The sequence below is a fragment of the Herpailurus yagouaroundi genome, unplaced genomic scaffold, assembly GCF_014898765.1.
Source record: "Herpailurus yagouaroundi ecotype Mexico unplaced genomic scaffold, PumYag 191, whole genome shotgun sequence".
NCBI lineage: Eukaryota > Metazoa > Chordata > Mammalia > Carnivora > Felidae > Herpailurus > Herpailurus yagouaroundi.
In genome coordinates, this window is record NW_024412422.1 from 11,704,387 (window position 1) to 11,726,095 (window position 21,709).

The 21,709-nt window shown below is 44.5% G+C and overlaps 1 protein-coding gene across 1 annotated transcript in view; it reads right to left on the reverse strand.

Moving 5' to 3' along the window:
• The window catches only part of CUX2 (cut like homeobox 2), a 285,742-nt gene extending 267,216 nt beyond the window's left edge, over positions 1–18,526 (reverse strand). Inside the window, exon 1 of the mRNA XM_040443880.1 lies at positions 18,411–18,526. The gene's annotated coding sequence lies outside the window, so the exon portion shown is untranslated. The remainder of the gene's footprint in view (positions 1–18,410) is intronic.
• Positions 18,527–21,709: the final 3,183 nt, after the last annotated feature.

Below are 21,709 nucleotides of genomic sequence, written 5' to 3' on the forward strand. Positions count from 1 at the left end.
GGCGGAGCGCGCCGGGCGGGGAGCTCGGCACCCGCCCGGGGGAGGCGGCCGGGGATGGGGCGGGAGGGGAGGGTGGGGGGGAGGCAGCCTCTTCGAGAGGCGACGGCGCCGCCGCTGCCCTGCCTGCAGCCGGCTCCCGGGCCCGCGGAGCGCTCGCTGCATCTCCCCCCCAAGTCCGGGGTCGGTGTGCCGCGCGATTGCACTTGACTTTGGCTTTTTGCAAACTTATCAATACTGACGTAACGTGCTGATCAATGCAAAGGGAAGTTTGGGAGGGGTGTGCTGCGGGAGGCCGGCGAGAGGAGCGCCTACACCCCCCTGCTTCGCACCTGTCTACCCCCCACTCCCTACATTGCATACTTAAAAAAAAAGTTAATAGTTTGCGATGCATTTTTTTTTTTCTTTTGCAATCAGAGGACACACAACACGTGCCTCGGGCTGCCACCGCTCCTCCGCCTGCTAAGCTTCGGATCGGAGGGTAGCAGCCCGCAGGTAGGGCCGAGAAGACTCGCTGGCGGACGGGCATGTGGGAGCCTGCCTGCCGACGGGTGGGAGCCGCCCGGGGGCGCCACTGAGTCGTGGGAAACATCACCACTGCCGCGCGCAGTTTCCAAGCCATTATTGTTATGATTATTATTGGGGGGCGGCGCCTTAGCCAGAGCTCAGGAGTCTGCAGGGCGAGGGGGTGGGGGCGGGCTTCAGGAATTCTTACAACTTATTATTTGGGGGCCTAATTATAAGGGCTCCTCACAACTTTAGAATGGGAGGCCGTTTCACTGTTTGGAGGAGATTCTTAGCCAAATATCTGGAGCGCGTTTCCCTCCGCAGTGGGTTGGCTTTTGTGTTGAATGGGTTAGCATTTGTTGTTATGATCTGTTGAGGGAGCCCTAGCCCTGCTGTAGGGGCTTTGAATTCTCAGCGACTACAGATGTTTCTGCTAGTGTTATTATCATTATTATTCAGGGGCCCTTCTAGCTGGGGACCCCAGGTCCTTTGCAGTATGAGCCTCCTTTATTATGATGGTCTTCTGGGAGATGGCCTTAAGCCTAGCTAGAGGGAGGTTCCCGTATTTTGCAATTTCTGACCCTGGACAATAGGGGTGACTAAGTTTCTTCCTTTACATTTTTCCTTCATTTTGCCTCTGTGCAAGCTAGAGGTTCCCAGTCCCCTCCCAACATCCCACACCTAGGAGGATCTCAGACCCCCTAAACCCCTCCATCACCAACCTACTTACCCCACCTCCTGCTCCTGACCTTGGGGTCACTCTCCTTCTCTGGCATATCCCCTGCCAAATCCCACCCCACCCTCCCCCTCTCCCACAAAAGGGCATTTCCTCCCTTTTTCTCTGGTCAAAGATATGCTTTTATAGACAGCAAATGGAAATTATATTCTCTTTTTATGACCCAGCTCGGACTTCTGACATCACTCTTGGTCTGGGACAATAGATCAATACAGAAGGTTGTAAAAAAGATAAAGTTTAGAAGAGTTGTAAAGGAGAGAGAATTGTGATGGATATTTTTGATGATTTTCCAATATTTGTATCTCGGAGCACGTGCTTCAAGGCAATTAAAGTTTTTAATGTAATGTAAATAATTGTTTCATAAATGCTTCAGAAGAAGGTGTGATCTTTCTGAGCAATCACTTGAGCTGTTTAAAAAATGTAATGTGATTTAAACAAGGATACAGTATTTCTGTTACCATCCCCATACATTTTCCATGAGGCCTGGGTAAATATATTAATGCGCAATTTGAAAGACTCCTAAGACCAAAAGTACAGCATTCACCAAGATGTAATGAATTAGGCCTAGTTAGCAATTCTGAGTGGCCTGTTTCCTTGCCAGATTAAATTGCACGTGATGTGTGGTTTATCTCAGCTCTCGATAACTTCACGTTTAAATTACAGCTCTCATTCTGCAAAATGAATTTAGGGAAATTTCATAACTATCACATTGCAATTTTTTTTAATGGCTACAGTTTCTCCTGAGCATCTGTAAAGCTTTCAGCTTCCTTGTCTTTGAGTCTGTTTTTTAAAGACCTGTAATAGAGAATCTGGAGTGAGTGTGAAACCCTTCAAAGCAATTTTTAACAAACCAAGGTTTTGATGAAAGACTATTTTAAATTTATGTCTGACTTTGCAGTCATGGAATAAATTGACATTGTGTACCTCCTGATATGATGTACCGAGAAGGACACAACATTGCTTCTGTGATATTCCTGCCAAAAGTGTATAATCTGAATCTAATTGTGAAGAAATATTAGACAAACCCAAATGGAGGAAGAATTCTACAAAATAGACCGTTCTTTTTAAAAATGTCAATGTCACATGAAACACACAGAAAGACTAAGGAACTATTCCAGATTAAAGAAGCAAAAGAGGCTCCACAAGTGATTAAAACGTATGATCTGGGATTTTCTTTTACTATACAGTGCATTAATTAGAGCCCATGGCAAACTTAGAATAAAGTCAATAGATTAGATAATGGGATTGTATCAATGTTAATTTCCTGGTTGATTTCCTGGTGTGTGGCTATATAACAAAATACCCTTGTTTTTAGAGAACAACATGAAGTATTTAGGGGTAAAGAACAGACATCATGTCTCCAACTAATTCTCAAACGGTTCAGGCAAAAATAACATGCATATATTTGTTTATATCTATCTATCTAGAGTGAATGATATAGCAAATGTTACAAAATGTAACATTTGAGGATTCTAGATGAAGTGTACACAGAAATTCTTCCTACTTTCCTTGCAACCTTTCTGGGAATTTGAAATTATGTCAAAAGAAAAAGTTAAAAGAAAGAAAAATAAATTTATGTCTGACTTTGTTTCAGCTGTTATAGACTACTGGGCTTCAGAATAAAAATTCTGCATGGAACTTTTCTACTTTCCTGACTGACATAGGCTGCACCTTTGACCGAGCAGGAAATTGCCACAGCAAACATGCTTACTGAAGAGCAGCAAGAAAATCCAATAATTCAGATTGTTTTAAGTCTGTGATATTTTTAAATGACTTAATGCAGTGGGTCTCTGAAGAATTCCGACAATTTTAATGGTAGAAACTTGCAGTCCCACTGAGGAATGGGTTGCTACATAAATACTGAATGATCGTGTCTTTCTGCCTGGGCCGAAACATATTAGCTTTGCTTAGTGGCTTATTGCTTTATTCACAAAATAAATTTCAGCCGTCTCTCCCCACCATATTCCAAGCGCATTGTGAGCCTGTGCCTTATTAGATGTGAGGGCTTATATTCCAAAGGCATCTGTTACCGTCTCAAGCTCAGCAATAATGAATTAAGCAGTTAAGTGTTTACCCCCCTAAACAGTTAGCTGGGGAAATTATATTATTATAGGTGATTCTTAATGAAAGATGGTAAACCAGAAAACACTCTTTCAGCAATCAGCCTTGGAATTGAAAACTAAAGGACTAAAATATTAAATATTTTTGTGAAAAGCTGTTTTTCATATTCTTAGCACACACTTTCTCTACCTCAAACACACATAAACACACACACACACACACACACACACACACACACACACACAGATATAAAAAACTTAAACAGGTTCCTGGCTGATTCCTGATTCTCAAAGATCTATATACATCAAGATGAGTATTTAAAAAATTACAATGGAAAAGAAGATACCCTCTCTCCACCCCAGAGGAAGCAGAGCGTGGCTTGGGATAGACTATCTTGAAAGCAGAAGCAGACAGAGAGACGGATCCTTTAGGAAATTCATAAACTGTGTAAGAATCCCAGGGAAGATAATGGCAGGTCCTTAGCCATGAACATAATGATATGCGAAATCCCCAGCATCAAAGCTGAAACAAAAGAAAATGTCCTTCGGTAGCTCTGCACTGCCCACCGCAGCTGCCAGGCAGGGAGAAAGACAACTGGAGACTCCAAATTCATCTGGAAGCATTAGACAGCCCTTGCAGAGGAGTAAGGGATATGGGAGTGTCTGGCTGACACTGGGTGTACTCCTGGAGGCAGGCTCATAGTTAGGTTCCAGATCCAGAGACTGAAGTGACTGACTGTAAGGACCAAACCACCAATTCCTTGTGTGCAAAACTCCTGACACAATGCTGTCAACCACTACCATTATGAAGCACCTACTGGTTGTTGGATGCTTTATAAATAAATCTTTAGCACAATATATTGTTAGGAGCAAGACTCTGGAGTAAGACTGTCTGGATATGAATTCCAGCTCTGCCACTTATAAGCTCTGTGGCCTTGACTAAGTTATTTTACCTTTTTGTGCCTCATTTTGCTCAGGTGGACAATGGTGCTAATAATTGTACAAAATGATGATGATTAAATGAGTTTAATCTATGTGAAGCACTATGTAAATGTGCAATTATCAAGTGGCTATCATTGTAATCGGCCTCACAATGGATGGGGCAGGGATCTGCATTCCCAAACTGCAGGTGAAAAGACTAAGGCCCTGAGAGAGAAATGGTCAAACAGTTGTGAAGGGGCAGAACCAGGACTGATACCTAGGTTCACTCACATCAGGTCCGAGGCTCTTGAGCTTACCCTGTCTCTTATGGGAGAAAAATGGGTGGAAAAGCAGATGCCCAGAAAGCAAGAGCTGCAGCCTTAACCGTGTGCCAACTCTGATTGATCAATCAAACTGGAGAGGAACAGCACAAGAAGGACAGGTTCCCTTTGCCTAACTCCACTCCAATGTCGGGGACAAGTTAAACAAATGATAGTGTATTCATAATGTGCTGATTACTCTCATGTTTGCCCCCCTTCCCCATTCACTCCCATCCCTCAATGCCCCAGGAAGCTGACCTCCATGGACTACATCTCCCAGGCTCCCTTGCTCTCTGGTTTCCAGTTGGATTTGGCCAATGGAAGGCCCTGCTTGGCAATAAGAAGGTGGGAGGAGAGAACGATTGGGGATTTATTTTCCAGTTCTCCCTACTTGACTGCAGTTGTGACAGTGGTTAGGTCCTTTTACAGCCATAGTCCTGGTCAAGTTGTCTTTCTGCTCTCACTGGGCTCTCTCCCTTCTCACTCCCCTTCAGATCAGAGGTGGAAATGGCTTCCCCACCTGTTAGCATCTGGGTGCCTCAACATTCTCCTGCCCACGGGTCTGTAAATAGTCTCATTTAAAAATCCCAGCTGAGTGTACCTTCTGGGACCCTAACCTGCCACAGAACACTATTCGGTTATTAAGAAATGTAAATGTTATTTATATGTGTTGAAGTGAAGTGATGTCTAGGATATGAGGTAAAGTGAACAGAAGCAGGTTACAGAATATTATGCAATAATCCCACCTCTGCTTCAAGTGTGATACTTCGAAAAAAGTTAAAAAATACTCGGTATCATATAGTTAACAGACACTAGATCTGGAAAATGTGTTTAGAAGCCACTTATAATTCCACATCATTATCTTAATTTCTTTTATGATCATCAGGAATCTTCATTTGGCTGGGGTGGGAGGGAATCTATTTTCTCCTGGGACCCTGACTGACACCACAGAATACCACATCCATCTGAGATGTCCATGAAAGAAGATCTGACTAAATAGAGAGATATTCCATGTTCATGAGCTGGAAGATTTAATATGGTGAAAATGTCATTTCTGTCCAAATTAATCAGTAAATTTAAGACCATTCCAATCAAAATCCCAATAAGATTTTTCACAGAACATGACAATCCCATCTTAAATTTTTTATGGAGATGCAAGGGCCAAGAATAGTCAGGGTATTTAAAGCATAATAAGATGTGGGAATTTTTCCTATCAGATATTAAGACTAATTATAAAGCTATAATAATAAAGACAGCGAGGCAGAAGGACAAATAGACTCTGGGGAAAAAATTACAAGCCTAGAAATAGATTTACACAAATACAGAATGGATTTACACAAATACATGGCATTTGTTGCTGGCATTATAAACTAGTGGGGAAAAGACAGACTTCATTTTCAATATGGTGCTGGGCCAACTAACTACCCATATGGGAAAAAAAATAGAATTAGATCCCTACCTCACACCATACACAAAAATCAACCCCAGGTAGAGGTACCTGCACACTATGGATTTAAAGAAAAAAACATGTTCCTTTTTTTTTTTTTTTTTACAATAGCACAAAACAGTTTAACTGAAAATTATATCCTTATTAAGCTCACTTTACTATGCCATGTCTGGGTTTTTTGTTTGTTTGTTTGCTTGTTTGTTTTTTTCAGCTTTCTAATAGCTCTGCTCATGTAATAGCCAAGGGTCCCTTTCAGAGCTGTATCTATAGCCAGAACTAGGACTGAATTTTCTTTGAGCATCCCCGGAATGAAACACCACTTGGCACTTGGCAGCTTCCAGGAGATTTAGAAACATTAGCTAATTAGAGTTTCTAGGACTCTGCTTTGCACTGGTACAGGCTCTTCTTCAGGCACACAGCTTTGCTGAGCCCCTGAGAAGCTGGCCCTTGGGCAGGAACCGGCCTTCCAATTCTGCATCCTATTTTAGCAGTGGAGTGTGCAAACAAGACAGGGACCTAAGACCTCCAAGACAAACACCACGGAATTAAGGGAACACATTTGGCTCTCCATCTCTCCCAGGTCCCACATATCTGGCTTGAGTGTCCCCATTTGGCTTCATGCCCACTAGGACACTGATTACTCCATCAGCTCCCAAGACTATGAGCTCCCAAGGATAGCCATAGGTCTTTCCTGTGCCCTGAGAAGAACGGAGCACCCCTACCGGCACTCCACCTGCCCAAATAAAATTCCACAAACTGTACCCCTAAAACCTGATGAAGAGTATAGGTTGTTACTGCAGGTTTCTTAAGGGGCAGGGCACGGAGCACTTAACACCTTAACAATCCTTTTTGCTTCTTTCTTTCCCTGAAGTTCCCTTCATTAAAGCAACCACTCCAGTCTCTATTTTTAATTTCTCTCCCCTCAAACTGCTCGTCCATCTTCTCTCATTCATTGCTCACTCTTATTTGCTGTCTTCCCCAGTGCCTTCTCTCTCTTCCTCCATTTCCACCCTCCTCCCTCTCTCATTGCTCCTTCTTCAAATCTGAGGTTCTCACATTTCATCTAGTCAGCAAAATAGGAAGCCAAAAAAAAAAAAAAAAAAAAAGAATTCTTTTGCTCCTTTGGAGAAACAGGGAGATATGAATGCTTACAATTTTCATTTTGTCCCTGTTCTATTGCTGCACTGTCATCATCACTGTCATAGTGGTGCCTACTATGCACCGAGGACCTCTCTAACATTCTCCCTAAATCTCACCTCTATCATCACTGTGCCCATTCTGCCAATAAGGAAGCTGAGGGTCAGAAGAACTGAATAGCTTGCCCTAGTTCACTCAATAGGACAATGGCTTGGAAACAGAGTGGGAAAACTCACCCTTTGTAGCCCTGCTACTAATGACCCCAGCTTTAGGTTTTCCTGCTGCCGCTGTTCAGGGCAGGAGGGAAGGAAATGTAGGTACTTCTAGAAGATGCCATTCAGACAAATCATAGCCAACAGGGGTCTCTGTCGCCCCAGGAGCAGTCCCTAAGTTACCACTCTCTCAGTCTCCTTGGACCTTCTGATTTCTCAGTTCTTGAGTTCCACAAATCAAAAGATGATCCACTTGTCCCCACAAGACAGGAAAATAATGGTGATGCTGCCATTTATGGTCTGCTTTCCACAAGCTGGGCTCGCTCTGCCCATTATCTAATTTCCTCCTTGTAACAGCACTTGGAGGTAAGTATTGCCATTTCCTCCCCTTAATAGCTGAGGAAATAGGGGCTCAGAGATGGTAAGTGACTTGCCCAAGGTCATCCAGCCTATAAGCAACCGAGCTGGCGGTCAAATCCTGTTCTGTTTGATGTCAAGGTTGAAGTCAAATCCTGTTCTGTTTGATGTCAAGGTTGAAGTTCTTAACCTTGAACACCCTTCTGTTTCCTTCCCTTCTGTTTCTCAGCGGCCTCTAAATTTCTGTGGGGCTTTGAATTCACTTTGAATTTTTGTTTGTTTGTTTGAGAGAGAGAGAATGAGCGTGTGCAAATGGGGGGGAGTGGAAGAGGAGAGAAAGGGAAGGAGAGAATCCCAAGCATGCTCCAGGCTCAGCACAGAGCCCAACATGGGGCTTGATCCCACGACCCTGAGATGATGACCCAAGGTGAAATCAAGAGCCAGATGCTCAAGCAACTGAGCCACACAGGCACCTCCACTTTAAATTTTTGAATTTATTTCCCAGCTGGTGAGGGGCTCAGTCAGGGCTGAAATCCAAAGCCCTCTCTCCCTTGCACCTACAGTCTCCAGCTCTAAAGCTCAGGGGGCCCAAGATGAAGGCTCTAGAAGCTCTCCTTTGAAGGCTGGGTTCCCATCCCTTCAACCCCAGAAACCTCTGTGGACCCCTCAGTGTCTGGAGGAGCAAAGTCCCTTCCCCCTCCAACCCCTCCACATTCAAACACCATGACTCAAGACGCAAATCTAGCCCTCCTGCATGAGCTCTCCTGCTCCAAATCCTTGGGGTCCTTCAGGGTCTTTGGTAAATGTGCCAGGCATCAGGGACCCTGAGAAGTCATCTCAGTTTCTGTCCGAGACCCTGCCTCTGAAAACAGCATAGGAGAGAGATTCTAAAATGATCCTCAATACCTCAGGCCAGGGTCTAAACTACCACCCATGTACCACATTCCCTTTTGTGCACATACACACACATATATATTTGCACATATGTGCACACATGTATACACGCTTGCTCTCACATTGTTTGCATACACTTCTCTGCACACCATGCATACACACACATACATGCACACATCCATTCGTGCACATTTAAACACAAGCCATAAACAGATTCTCTGGAACACATCTGTGTGCTCACACACAGGTTTACATAGCCCATGTGTGCACGCGGGTAAGCATACTGTGTAGATCCATGCGGTTGTGTGTGCCTGCTGGTACCTTCCAAGGTGGGGCAGCAAGGCCTCTGCTGGGGCCTTCTGGAGCCCGGCCTTTGGCAAAAGCCCCACCTGGTGGACACTTGGTGTATACACCAACCCCAACTCCAAGCCTGAGCGTCCCTGAGACCTGAGAGGTTCTGATTAGCAACCAGGCTGGCTGGCAATAAGAGAGTGAGTCCAAAGGTAGACTTTGGGGCACCCCCTACCCCTTTAGAGTTGCCTTCTCTCCTCCTATTCCCTTCCCTGGGCAACAATTTCCCTGGCCAAAGGCAGGGAAAAGAGCACTGGGTCCAGGGGAAGGAGCTTAAATCCCTTCTCTGCCACTTGCTGGCTTCTCTCCCAAGTCTCAGTATGCTCAGCTATAAAATGAGGGTAGAATCCTCAAACAGGTATTTGGAAGAAGCAAATGACATCATGGGCACAAAATCAACTGCTATATATCTTAGGGTCGGACAGCGTGGAATGAGTCTAAAGTCAGACTTGGGAGTAAATGGAGATGCAACTGGGATGCCTGGGGTGGCTGTCGATCAAGCATCTGACTTCCGCTCAGGTCATGATGTCGTGGTTCGTGGGTTTGATCTCTAATAGCTCAGAGCCTGGAGCCTGCTTCGGATTCTGTCTCCCCCTCTCTCTGCCCCTCTTCCACTCACGTTCTCTCTCTCTCTCTCTCAAAAATGAGTAAGTGTTAAAATAAATAAATGGAGATGAAACTCACGGCTCTCCCTTTCCTAGATGTGTGCCCTTGGGCAAGTCACTCTCCTCCAAATGGCTTTCATTAACTGTAAAGTGGGGGCTTTCCAACAAGGTGATTGAAGAAGCAAACTGCATCGTGGAAGTGAAGTCCATTACTGTCTCCATTTCTCTCAGACCAAAGACAGGAATAGTGTAGGGGTGATAGAAGCAGGGCTGGAATCAGAGGGACCCCAGTTTAAATTCTGATTCAAATCCTGGTTCTGCCACTTTTGAGATGTGACCTTGAGCAAGTCACTCCCTTGTCCAACCTGTTTCCCTATCTATACAGTGGGGACCTCTTAGTGTTGGGGTGAGAATTAATGAGATAACACACGCAAAGAGCCTGGCATCAGTAAGTGCTCCACAAATGCCAACTGCCATTGTCAGCAGTGACTTTTGGGGGAAACAAGTGATATCTGGAGGGGTGGGTAACAGATGACTGTCAGGAGGTCCATATAATAGGTATATGATTATAACTAACTATAATTATAGTTATAATCATATAATATTCATATATATATGAATATATTATATTATATATTCACATATATAATCACTATGAATTCATATATATATGAATATTATATCATATTATATATTCACATATATAATCACTATGTGCCAGGTGCTATTCTAAGCCCTCTCTAGGAATTAACTCATTTAAGGTCACAACAACCCCATGAAGTAGACATTATTATTATTCCCATCTTACAGATGAGGACACTGAGGCACAGAGATGATGTAACTTGCCCAGGGTCACAGAGCTAAAGAGTGGGTTAAGATCCAGGCAGAGTCCTCTGGATACCTCCCATTCCCTAATTCTACGGAGCTGTCCCATCAGCTCTAACCTCCTGGCCTCTCCTTAGTCTGGAAATTTTCTCAGGTGCTGAAGTCTGGTGTTACAGGGCAAGTCCTCCCTAGCAAGTCCCCCACAGTCCCATTCTTCCTCCCAATCCTCAGGGAGGCAAATGGCCACATACAAAATGTGTATCCTGGAGGACTATGGAATTAAGATAATCTCAGGGAGGCAACAAATGCAATGCAAATAAAGCTAATTAAAGAGCATCTGCTAATCATGGGAGCCTGTGTCAGAAAACTTGCATCTGTTGAAGGTTGCTAAGAGGCATGAAGGTGGAGGGAACCTGGCTGGCGAGGCCTCATCCCCCTGCTGAAGCATCACCACCGAGTGGAGGGACAGATGGTGGCTCAGACAAGAGACGAATGTAAAAGAGAGTTTAGGTACAGGAAATTGTGTGCTCCGTGTTTTATTTAAAAGTCAGTCACTGGGAAATGGCTGCCTGATGATACCGGTGACAAAGGAGTCACTTTTTGACGTGGCATTGCTTGTATCTGAGGCCTGAATCTGTGGCTGCCTGGCTGTGTGGCTTAGATCCAGGTGCTTAACCTCTCTGGAGTTTGAGTTTGGCCACATGATATGCTTTGGCCAACAGAATGAAGTGGAATTGTTGGTGTGCCAGTTCTGAGCCTACATCTCAAGATATGTTGTGTTTCCACTTGCCCTCTTGCACCGTTGCTTTTCACTGTAGAAAGAACATGCCTGGGCTAGCCCACCGGCCCCAGGAGGAGGATACAAGACTCAAGGGTAGGGAGGAGCCTGGCTTCCTGGATGACACATGGAGGAGAGCAGCTCTCACCCAAGAACATCTGACAAGGATTATCCCATGGCTACAAAACACACATCCCATATCATGAGCCACTGGGGCCTAATTATCACTAGAGCAAGTGGACCTAGTGCTGTCCCACTGAAAGGCCAGACCCTGCACCCCTTCCTGAGCTAGTTCTGTGGTTTCACCAACTTCAGTTTCTCCCCACAATCATCCAGCTTGGATGCCATGTGGCTGTTGCTCTCAGCATGACCTAAGACTGCAAGCTCCTGGAAATCTGATGAGTTCCCCCATTAGATCATCCAACTGCTCTGAAAGGACCCACCTTGGCCTATAAGTGAGGTTCCCTGGTGACCTCCTAAGTGTTCTTGGTGGTCTCCACCAGTGGTTCTGGGTTTTGGGACCCCAGAAGGCTTTGCACCCCAGCCAGCCAGTCATGATGCCATGTGGCTGGCCTTGGGCATGCCACCTAGCACCTCCATACCTCATTCTTCACATCTGTAAAAGGGGAGTGCTGCTCCCTTCTTGGCTCAAGAGTGGTGGCATGGAGATATGAACTGTGAAAAGTAGGAGTCCTGTTGAAACAGGAGCTGTCACGTGATCCATCATTCAATGCTGACTCTTGAGGGGCATCACTGAGAGAACCTGAGAAGAATCCCATTTCCTTTGCCTCAGCCTCCCTTTAGCCTTCACCCTGTTTCTCTTTTTTAAGGTTTTGAATGTCAACTTCTTTGGCAAGTTGATGCTTCAAAAGAAACAAAGATTTAAATATCCTAAGATAGCCTTGCCTAAAGAGATTCCTTTCTAGCGTTCCATGTGACAGCCCCAGACAGGCATTTCATAGAAGAGGGCACTCAAATGGCCAATAAATACCTGAAAAGCTAAGCCTCGAGAGTAGTTAGGAAAAATTCAAATTAATACCAAAATGTGATACCATCGTGCACTCATCAGATTGGCCAAAATTTTGAAGCCAGATAATACTAACAGTTATTAAAAATGCAGAGCAACTGGAATCCTCATGCACTGCTGGTGTAATCGGTACAACTAGCTTAGAAAACAACTGCGCATAATCTAGCAAAGTGGAAGACATGCATGGCGCATGCCACATGCCCCACCAATCTATTCCTAGGGATATATTCCCCAGGAACTCTTGTCCAGGTGCGTCCAGCAGGATATAAATGATTTGTATCTTTCTATAAGATTGTTTACAGAAGAGTGCTCATAACAGTAAAAGAACAAAACAAACAAAAACAAAGGGAAAAGGTAACAATCCAAATGCCCATCAATAGTAGACTGGATAAAATAAATTGTACTGTATTCACACAATGGAAATCTATAAATGGGGAAAATAATGATTCAGAACCACACTATTCAACATGGGCGATTCTCATAGTAACACTTCTTAAAGAAAACAAGTTGCAGAATACAAATAGTACAATACTATTTATGTAAAATTTAAATGCAGGCAACACTACACTATATATTGTTTAAGGACTCACTGTTTGGTCTTAACGACAAAAGCCAGTGCTAAACCTGCTGTGTGCCACTTAGCATGTGGCCCTGGGAACATTTCATTTTTCTGAGCCTCGGTTTCCTTTCAGGGCTACTGTGAGGGTGTAAAGTCACGTAGTGAATATACCTGTTGCACAGTGAGTACCCAGTAATTGTTGAAGATGACGGTTTGATTATTTGGGTAAGTTCCAATTTCCAAATGTCAGTTTTCTTAAAGCAAGGTGCCTTGGGGTCCCCCAAAATAAGAGTGTTGAGGAGGGCAAGAAAGAAGCTATTGTACTTGAGTGCTCATTTTTGTAGTTAACACACATGCAAGTGGGAGTATCCATGCTGAAAAGAGATGCAGTCCCTGCTCACAGCATGTTCTAGACTAAGGCCTTTGATGTCCTGTACAATCTCTCTTCTCCCCTCTTCTTCCACAATAAACTGGGATGGTCAAATCCACCAAAAACTATTTGTTTTTTCTTGATGGCAGGAAGGTATTGAACCCTTTCTAACGTAGCAAAGAATGAAAGAAACATAAGGCAGTTACATTTACTTATTAAAACGGTCTAAACATGCATACCCTTCCACACAATTCTCCTTTGCTACTGTTACCAGTCAGGGCTCTCCAGAGACTGAACCAGTAGGAGACATACATACTAAGAGATTCATTGCAAGGAATTGGCTTATACAGTTGTGGGGCTGAGTAGTCAAGTCTGAAATTCTTAGGATTTCCATCAGGAAAAACAGATTGAAAGTCCAGGGGGAAGCTACTGTCCACAGGAGGAATTTTCTTTTCTTCAGGTAAGTCTCAGCCCTGCTCTTCAGCCTTTCAGCTGACTGAATCTGACCCTCCCAGATGATACAGAATCATCTCTCTTAGTCAATTGACTATAAACTTCAATCACATCCACAAAACACCCTTACAGCAATATCCAGATTAATGTGTGGATAATTGGGCACTCTCATTTAGCCAAGCTGACACGTCAAACTGACCATCACACATGTCCCCTGTAAGCTCTTCGCAGCACCCTCCAGGTTGGCGCAGCTTATGGATCAGCACATGTCACTGTGTCAAGGCTTTTTCAGTTAAGCTGCCTCCCGTCTGATTTTGTCTGGGTGTCAGCTTGAATTTGCTCTTTTTGCTCTGTCCACAAGTCTGACATCATGGCCTCTCGTAGCTCTGGATGCACATCCTTACAGGGTCAATGGCTAAAAGCGAAAGGGAAGGGGCTGATCAGCCAAGCCTGGGCCACGGAGGATAGGGTCTGTCATCCAAGGGTAGCAAGTGGGTAGCACACGCATGGACACCATGGGGTGGTTATGAGCTGGGCCCAAGTGTACATAGCTCTGGACATCCCAAAGTGTGTCTATGACCTTCCAGGTATTTCTAGATCATTCACAGAACATTCTATAACCTCAAGTCCCATGGGGAGAAAGATGGCTATCTTTCAAATGTCTCTCAGTCTTTCCTATCACTCTAAAGGCCAAGACTCAGTGAGGTGCTAGCACATCTATAACACCTCTGTCTCTGGGGAAAAAATCGCCCTTTTACTTGTTTATTTTTTGAAACAAATTTTTAAGGTTTATTTATTTAATTTGAGAGAGAGAGAAAGAGCACATGCATGAGCTGCGGAGGGGTAGAGAGAGAGGGAGAGAGAATCCCAAGCAGTCTGTCAAACACACAAACCACAAGATCATGACCTGAGCCAAAATCAAAAGTCAGAGGCTTAACCAACTAAGCCACCCAGGCGTCCCCCAAAATCTCCCTTTAAAATAGACAACAGGTCTCAGGCTCAGTTCCTCTGGCTGAGTGCATTCATGGTTTTAAATGTATGTATTTATATGTAGCCCTTTTCTATTTATGGCAAGAGATGCCAAATTTCCATTTAGAATGGTGATAGAAAGTTCCCTTTTACAAAGACATTTAATTAAGTAAAAAGTGAGCTAGGTTAGAGAAAAATACTAAGTAAATAGTAATATATGGTACATAGATACAGAAAAAATTGTGCATGTGGATGTGAAAGATTAGAGTTGTGTTAGGTGATGGCCTTGGCTTTGACACTAGATGTCCCAAGTTTAAATCCAAGCCACACTCACTATGTAAACTTAGGCAAGATACTGAATTTACCTGAGTCTCACTTCCTCATCTGTAAAACGGGAATGCTGATACTCATCATCAAACTTTATAATCCACTTTATCCAAATCCTTTGGGACCAGATGTATTTTGGAATTCAGAATCACTCAGATTTTCAGAATACCATACACTGTATATTATATTCAGGGTTAGGCAGCATTGTGTGGCCCAGCACATTAATATTCCTGCAGCAAAATGTCTGACTATTCACATTAAGTGGGGTGGGTTTTTTAAGTCTACACATTGCACCAGTCCCGGGCGGATTTTGTGGTCAAATGTTTGCGCAAACATGAAAATAAAAACTTTCATATTCCAGAGTTTTGGGGATTTAAGGATTGCACATAATGGGCTATGAGCCCGGACAGGGAGTGAACAGGACTAGTGAAACCTAAGGTGCCTTAGTCAAGCCCATGCAGTGAGGTGGCAAAAAGATTGGGAAGCAGCCAGAGAGGCTAGGAGGGAGCATTTAGGAAGAGAAGAGAGGCAATCAGCAAAATGTGCACCAATCTCACGAGAGATTATAAAGAAAAGATTACACAAGCTCCCCAAGATTTCTTTGATTTCTTCTCCCCTATGACCCAACACCCTCCCTTCCTCCTCCTCTTCCTCCTCTTTCTCTTGCTGGTGCTGCTCCTCCCATTGCCCTTCTTGGTGTCTGGCCTTAGGGTAGACATGTGACTAAGTTCTAGCCCATAAGATGTGAGGGGAGATCTACTGAAGTGCTTATAAGAAAGGTTTCTGTGGACAATTCTGTGCCTAGATGTGATGCCTGGCGTAGGGGCAGCCATACTGAGGCCATGAGGGGAAGCAGGCTGAGGGTAAAGACCACACAGAGGATGCCAGGGTAGAGAGCTGATGTCATGTAGCCACTGATACACCAAACTTGGACTCACCTACCTCTGTACTTCTTGTAAAAGATAAAGAAAACCTATTATAACTTTAGCCAGTTAGAGTTGGAATTACCTGTTACTTACAGTGGAAGGATATTATTTTTGTTATTAAGAGAAAGTATAAATATGGAAGATGAGAAAATATGGGGAGTCTCAAGTTATAAGATTGCATATAAGCAAAGCCAGATTTTAAAGAATTTAATACCAGATAGATAGCACAATGGGCAGGCAGGCAGAGGGGTAGTGAGAAAGCTGGTGCGGGCCAAACTGCCTAAGGGTGGTTTCACGAAGGAGGTTGGAAAACTTCCTCAAACTTCACTAAAAATTTCTTGGTTCCACTTCTGTATTTTCCGTGGAGGGCAAATGATTCAGCTCAAACCTAGGAGCCCCCAAATTCCTTCCCAGAATCATAGATATTTCCTCAACCAGGAAAGAAAGCTGGCTGGGCGGGTTGGGAAGATTCTGGGTAGACACACAGCCTTAGCAGTGTTCTGGGCTTGTCTGGCCTTCAACGTGTGATTTTGAGAGTTGGAAACGAGAAGATTAAAACTCAGAATGGCACGCGGGTGTGAAGCCGACTGCCTTGCCAGCTATTTGCCTGTATTTAAAACACATATGGGTGATATTTTTAAATATCTTTGCTGTGTGATTGAAAAACATTGCAGTTGCTACTTCGTGGACGTGGGTTTTTATGCAAACCCAGGGATGGAATGATGAGTGTATGTTGTACCTACGTGGGCTTTGCTGGAGAGAATGTAAGGACAGAATGGCACAGCCTGCATAAATGTCGGGCTGAGAATTGGGGCTGGGCCATTCAACATTTAACTTGGGTGTAGGGGCTGCTGGCAAAGCTCCTTGGTTCTCTTTGAGATCCATCCCTCCCCACTCTCCCTCCAAGGGGTTTGGGTGGGAATACTCACCCCAGCTCTAGGAGTAGACATATAACCCAGGGCTGGCCAACTGAGCACTCTAGACCCTTGGCCCAAGTGACTGGCTGAGGGGCAAGCTCACGTCCAAAGGCAAGCCAATGAGACTCAATCATGCAATAGTTTTAGGAACTATTGGGAAATAAGCACTTCTCTCCTGCTCGCATTGCTAATCTGAGAGCAGGTATACCTGGAACTTCCCAAGGCCATCTTTGTCACCACTTGAAGAAAGCCTGCTGGGAATAAAACCAAGGCAGTGGAAAAGAGAGCCTGAGAGATGGAGAGAATCCTGGATCCAGCCATGCCTGAAATCTATTCCTGGAACCTTTATTTTCCACTTAAAAAAAAAAAATTGTAGTGGTTGCCAGAGGGAAAGGGAAGAGGGAGTAGGAGAAAAAGGTGAAGAGGATTAAGAGATACAAACTTCTAGTTATAAAATAAATAAGTCATGGGATGGGAAGTACAGCATAGGCAATACATAGGCCATAATATCATAATAACTCAGTGTGGTGAGAGATGGTAACTACACTTATCATGGTGAGAATTTTGTAATGTATATACTTGTGAAGTCACTATGCTGCACACCTGAAACTAATATAATATTAGGTCCACTACAGAAAAAAAAAAAAATTGTGGTAAAATATATTTACCGTAAAATGCCATTTTAACGATGTATAAGCATAAAATTCACTGGCATTCATTACATTGACAATGTTATGCAACCATCTCACCACTATTTCCAAAAGCTGTCATCACCCCAAACAGAAACTCTGTACCCATTAAGGAGTAACTCCCCATCCTACCCTAGGACTCTCAATTTAATGGTTTTTTTTTTAATTTTTTTTTTTTTACGTTTATTTTTTTGATAAACCGAGAGAGGCAGAGCACACGTGGGGGAGCGCAGAGAGAGAAGGAGACACAGAATCGGAAGGGAGCTCCAGGCTCTGAGCTGTCAGCACAGAGCCCGACGCGGCGCTCGAACCCACAGACCGTGAGATCATGACCTGAGCCGAAGTCAGACGCTCAACCGACTGAGGCCCCCAGGCGCCCCTCAATTCAATGTTTTTAAAGTATAATATACACACAGTGAAATTCTCCCTTTTTACGGTGGTTCTGTGAGTTCTCACAAACACACACAGTCATTTCACCGGCCCCACAATCGAGATCCAGAACAGTTCTAACCCCAGCCCCCAAAGTCCACGTTCTCCCTACAGGCGGCTCCCTGCTCTCCTCCCCAACCGCCTGGAAACCACGGATCGGTTTTCTGTATGTGAAGTTCTGTCTTTTCCAGAATGGCGTATAAGTGAAATCGTACAGTATGTGGCCTCGTGACTCTGACTCCCTTCGCTCGGCATAACGCATCTGAAGTTAGCCCGTCATGGGCATATCCATAATTCGCGCCTTTATACCGTACGACTCTACCTCAGTTTACGCTTTCACCACATGAGGGGCATTTGTCTACTCCCGTACTCTGAATCGACCTGAGTCTATACATTCCCTTTCCTTAAGCTGTCGGAGTCGGGTTTCCGTCACCTGCAACCAAAATAATCTTGCCCATATATCGGGAGAAAGTCACTTCCTTTCTCGAAAATTACCTCTTTCGTCTATAAAATGGGAATGTATTACTCACAACGGTTTTGAGTATAACGGAAATCTTGACACAAAATTGACAGAAAGACGATAATTTTCTCACACACCGGGGAGTCCTGAGGTGGAGCACACCACGAGGCGGCTGATTTGGCGGCTCAACACCGGAGGCTGGCACTTTCCACCTCTTTAATCTGCGGTGCCTCGAGGTCTCCTCCTCAGGGCGAAGCAAGATGGCGGCGGCAGTTCCACCACGTCGACGTCGACGGGAAGTTTTCTTCGAGGCTCAAGAGACTTTGCCCAGAAGCCACGCCCAGCAAGTTTCTCCTCGTATCTCATTGGCCCGAATTGAGTCTCGTGCCCGCTCCCGACAGAGTAGCAGAGGAGGGGGGCGGGGCACCCACAGTGCCTACCACAAGAACAGCAGCTCGGCTCCCTCGTGGGGGTGTTATGAGGGTCAATGGGGGTGTCACCTCCTGGTACCTGCGAGGATTCAGACACGTTGCAATTCTCTTCGACATTGCGAGGGAATGTGGCGCGGGCAGATCTTCCCAATCCTGAGACAGTCAGGTGACATCGGCACAGGTGGGAAATACTGAAATAGTTCTGGCCAATGCATTTGAGTTAATCACATGCTTCCGGTGACAATGGACAGAAACAGAAATTGGCCTAAGCCAAAAATAATTTATTAGCTTATTTAACTGGAAAGTTTAACTGGTGTGATGGGCCCAGGCATAGCCTGGAGGTTGAATTTCAGACACTCCTCCTTCTCTGGGATTTCTCCTCCTGATTTCTTCTGTGTTGGCCTCATCCTCAGACAGACATATTCCCTCCGGTGGCAAAGATGGCTGCCATTAGCCCAAGCTTCCGTCCTCCCAGCTTCTTGTCCCCGGGGAAAAGAGAAAGCCTAGGGAAGATTCTCATTAGTCTAGGTGAGACCACATGCCTATGCCTGAGCCAATCACCTTGACTCTGCTAGACGCGGCCCAGATGGCCCGCCCAGTTCCCTAGCTGGGGTAGCGTGGAGGCCAAGGGCATAAACTGGCCAAAAGAAAACCCCGAGGCTGCTTTCACAAGAAAGGGGAATGGCATTGGGGCAAAAGTAACACTGTTTCCTACGGTCTTAATTTTACTGGGAGAGAAACTTACACCCAGAAAGGGTAAGACACTAGATGTCATAGCAGTGGATCCAAGTCATGAACTCCAGCCCCTGAATGCCTAGCCATTACACCAACCCTCACTGGGTGCCAGGAGGATGGGTGGGTCTGTGATTCCCTAATAATGCCCACGCCAAACTCTTTCACTCCCTAACCTCCCTCTCCAAATGAGGCTCACCCACATTTCTCACCTTGAGGTTTGGTCTACTTTGCAGCTGAAGTACAGAATGCTAGGGGATTGCTATGGACTGAACTGTGCCTCCCTCCCATTTAATTTTGAAGCCTTAACCCTAATACAGTGTCTTTGGGAGATAATTAGGTTTAAATGAGATCATGAGGGTAGGGCGACCAAGATGGGATTAACGCCTTCATAAGAATAGACAACCAGAGCTGGCTTTCTCTCTCTCTTTCCCTCTCTGCCATGTGAGGACACAGCAAGAAGGAAGCTGTCTTTAAACCAGGAAGAGGGCTTTCACCAGACCTGACCATGCTGGCACCCCGATCTCAGACATCCAGCCTCTGGAACTGTGAGAAAATAGATGCCTGGTTTTAAATGTATGGTATTTTATTATGGCAGCCCAAGCTGACTAATACAGGGATGGATTTAGAGCAACAAACATTGATTGGGCACCTGCTGAGCGCCAGGTCCTGTGGAGGATACTAAGGTTCATTAGCTGGGTCTTAGCCCACAAAGAGTTTGGAATCTAAAAGCAATGTTAAAATATTAATAATGGATCCCTTCTATCTTCTCTGTAAACTTTGAGCTCCCTTTTACTTAAGAAAAGAAATTTCCAACTCAACCAATAACCTCCTTGCTCTTTCTTCCTCTCTCCATCTGTCTCTAGAAACAGAATAGCACGTAGACCACAGAACTTTGCATCCATCTCTCCATGCTTATTTCCGTGCATGCCAAGAGGAAAAAAAAAATGACAGCTATAAAGAGATGGCAGATGCTCTTAAGTGCCCTGTGTTCAGAGTTTTCCATGTATAACCTCATTTAATCTTCCAACTACTTCACGAGGCAGCCGTTATTAGTCCCATTTTCCAAATGAGGATGCTGAGAGGCTCAGAGTGACAAAGGGACCTGCCCAAGATCACACAGCTGGGAAGTGGAGATGGGATTTGTACCCAGGTCCCTCTGATTTTAATGTCCAAGTTCTTAACCCCCATTGAATCTCCTTGGCTAATCAGTGCTATACATGGATTTACAAAAGAGATACTCATCCAAAGCTGATGAGTATCATCCATTAGGATGACCTAGATTTCTCCATGGTAAGGACAGCCGCCACTGAGGAAGCTGGCTGTGATATGAATGGATGCATTAAGAATTTTTATTGACTCTCAAAGAGTTAGCAATGATATCACTTCTGCTATTTACATGAGCCTGCAGTTATTGAGACTTTACTCTGTGCCAGTCATTCCACATGTTTTAACTCTCTTCCCCTCACAAGCCCTTGAGTTAAGTCCTAGCATCACCCCATATTCCAGATGATAAAACTAAGGCTTACTGGGACTAAAGCAATGGGTGAGTGAATGAAATGAGGGAATCTCACAACCATAAGTCTTTGAGGGAGGAGTAAATTTTCCAAAGCCCTCAAAGTGCTAGAATCTTCCAAGTCTGTATTCAAAGAGAAGGGGGCAAGATGGAAATTGAGAACAAAATTCTCCCCTCATAGAAGGAAGATGCTGTTTGGCAACTAAGAGTTCTAGGAAATGTCATGAGGTCTTCCCTTCCCCCACCCCAGACCCTCATGGTCTGTGGTTGGATGTGGAAATCCTGGAAGTTTCCCTGAATTGAGAACTGATAGAGGTGGGAGAGAGCAGGCTTTTAAGGGACTCTCACAGGAAATGGAACAATAGCAGTGCTGTGCCTTGTGAGAGCTGCAAATGGGGTCCTCAGCAAGAAGGAATACAGAGATGCATATGCTCAAGATGTTCTGCCATCTAAATGTGCATAATGAAAAAAAAAAAAAACAAAACCTTGTATAAAATGTAATAAAATAGGTCTGTGAAATCAGCCTTAAAAAATCATGTGCATCTGGGTTTTGTCCTGAAGGGCAAAAACACAAATTCCATGACCAGTTTGGTGCAGTTGGATGAGGGGAGTGGTTAAGCATTTATTATTTGATTTTGTGGGTTTTTTAACAAAGAAATTACATATTTGTTATTAAAAATTCAAGCAATACATACGTAATGGTGTATCAGTTAGGAAGGCTACTTGTGCAAGTAACAGTAAACCCAGTAAACTGGGT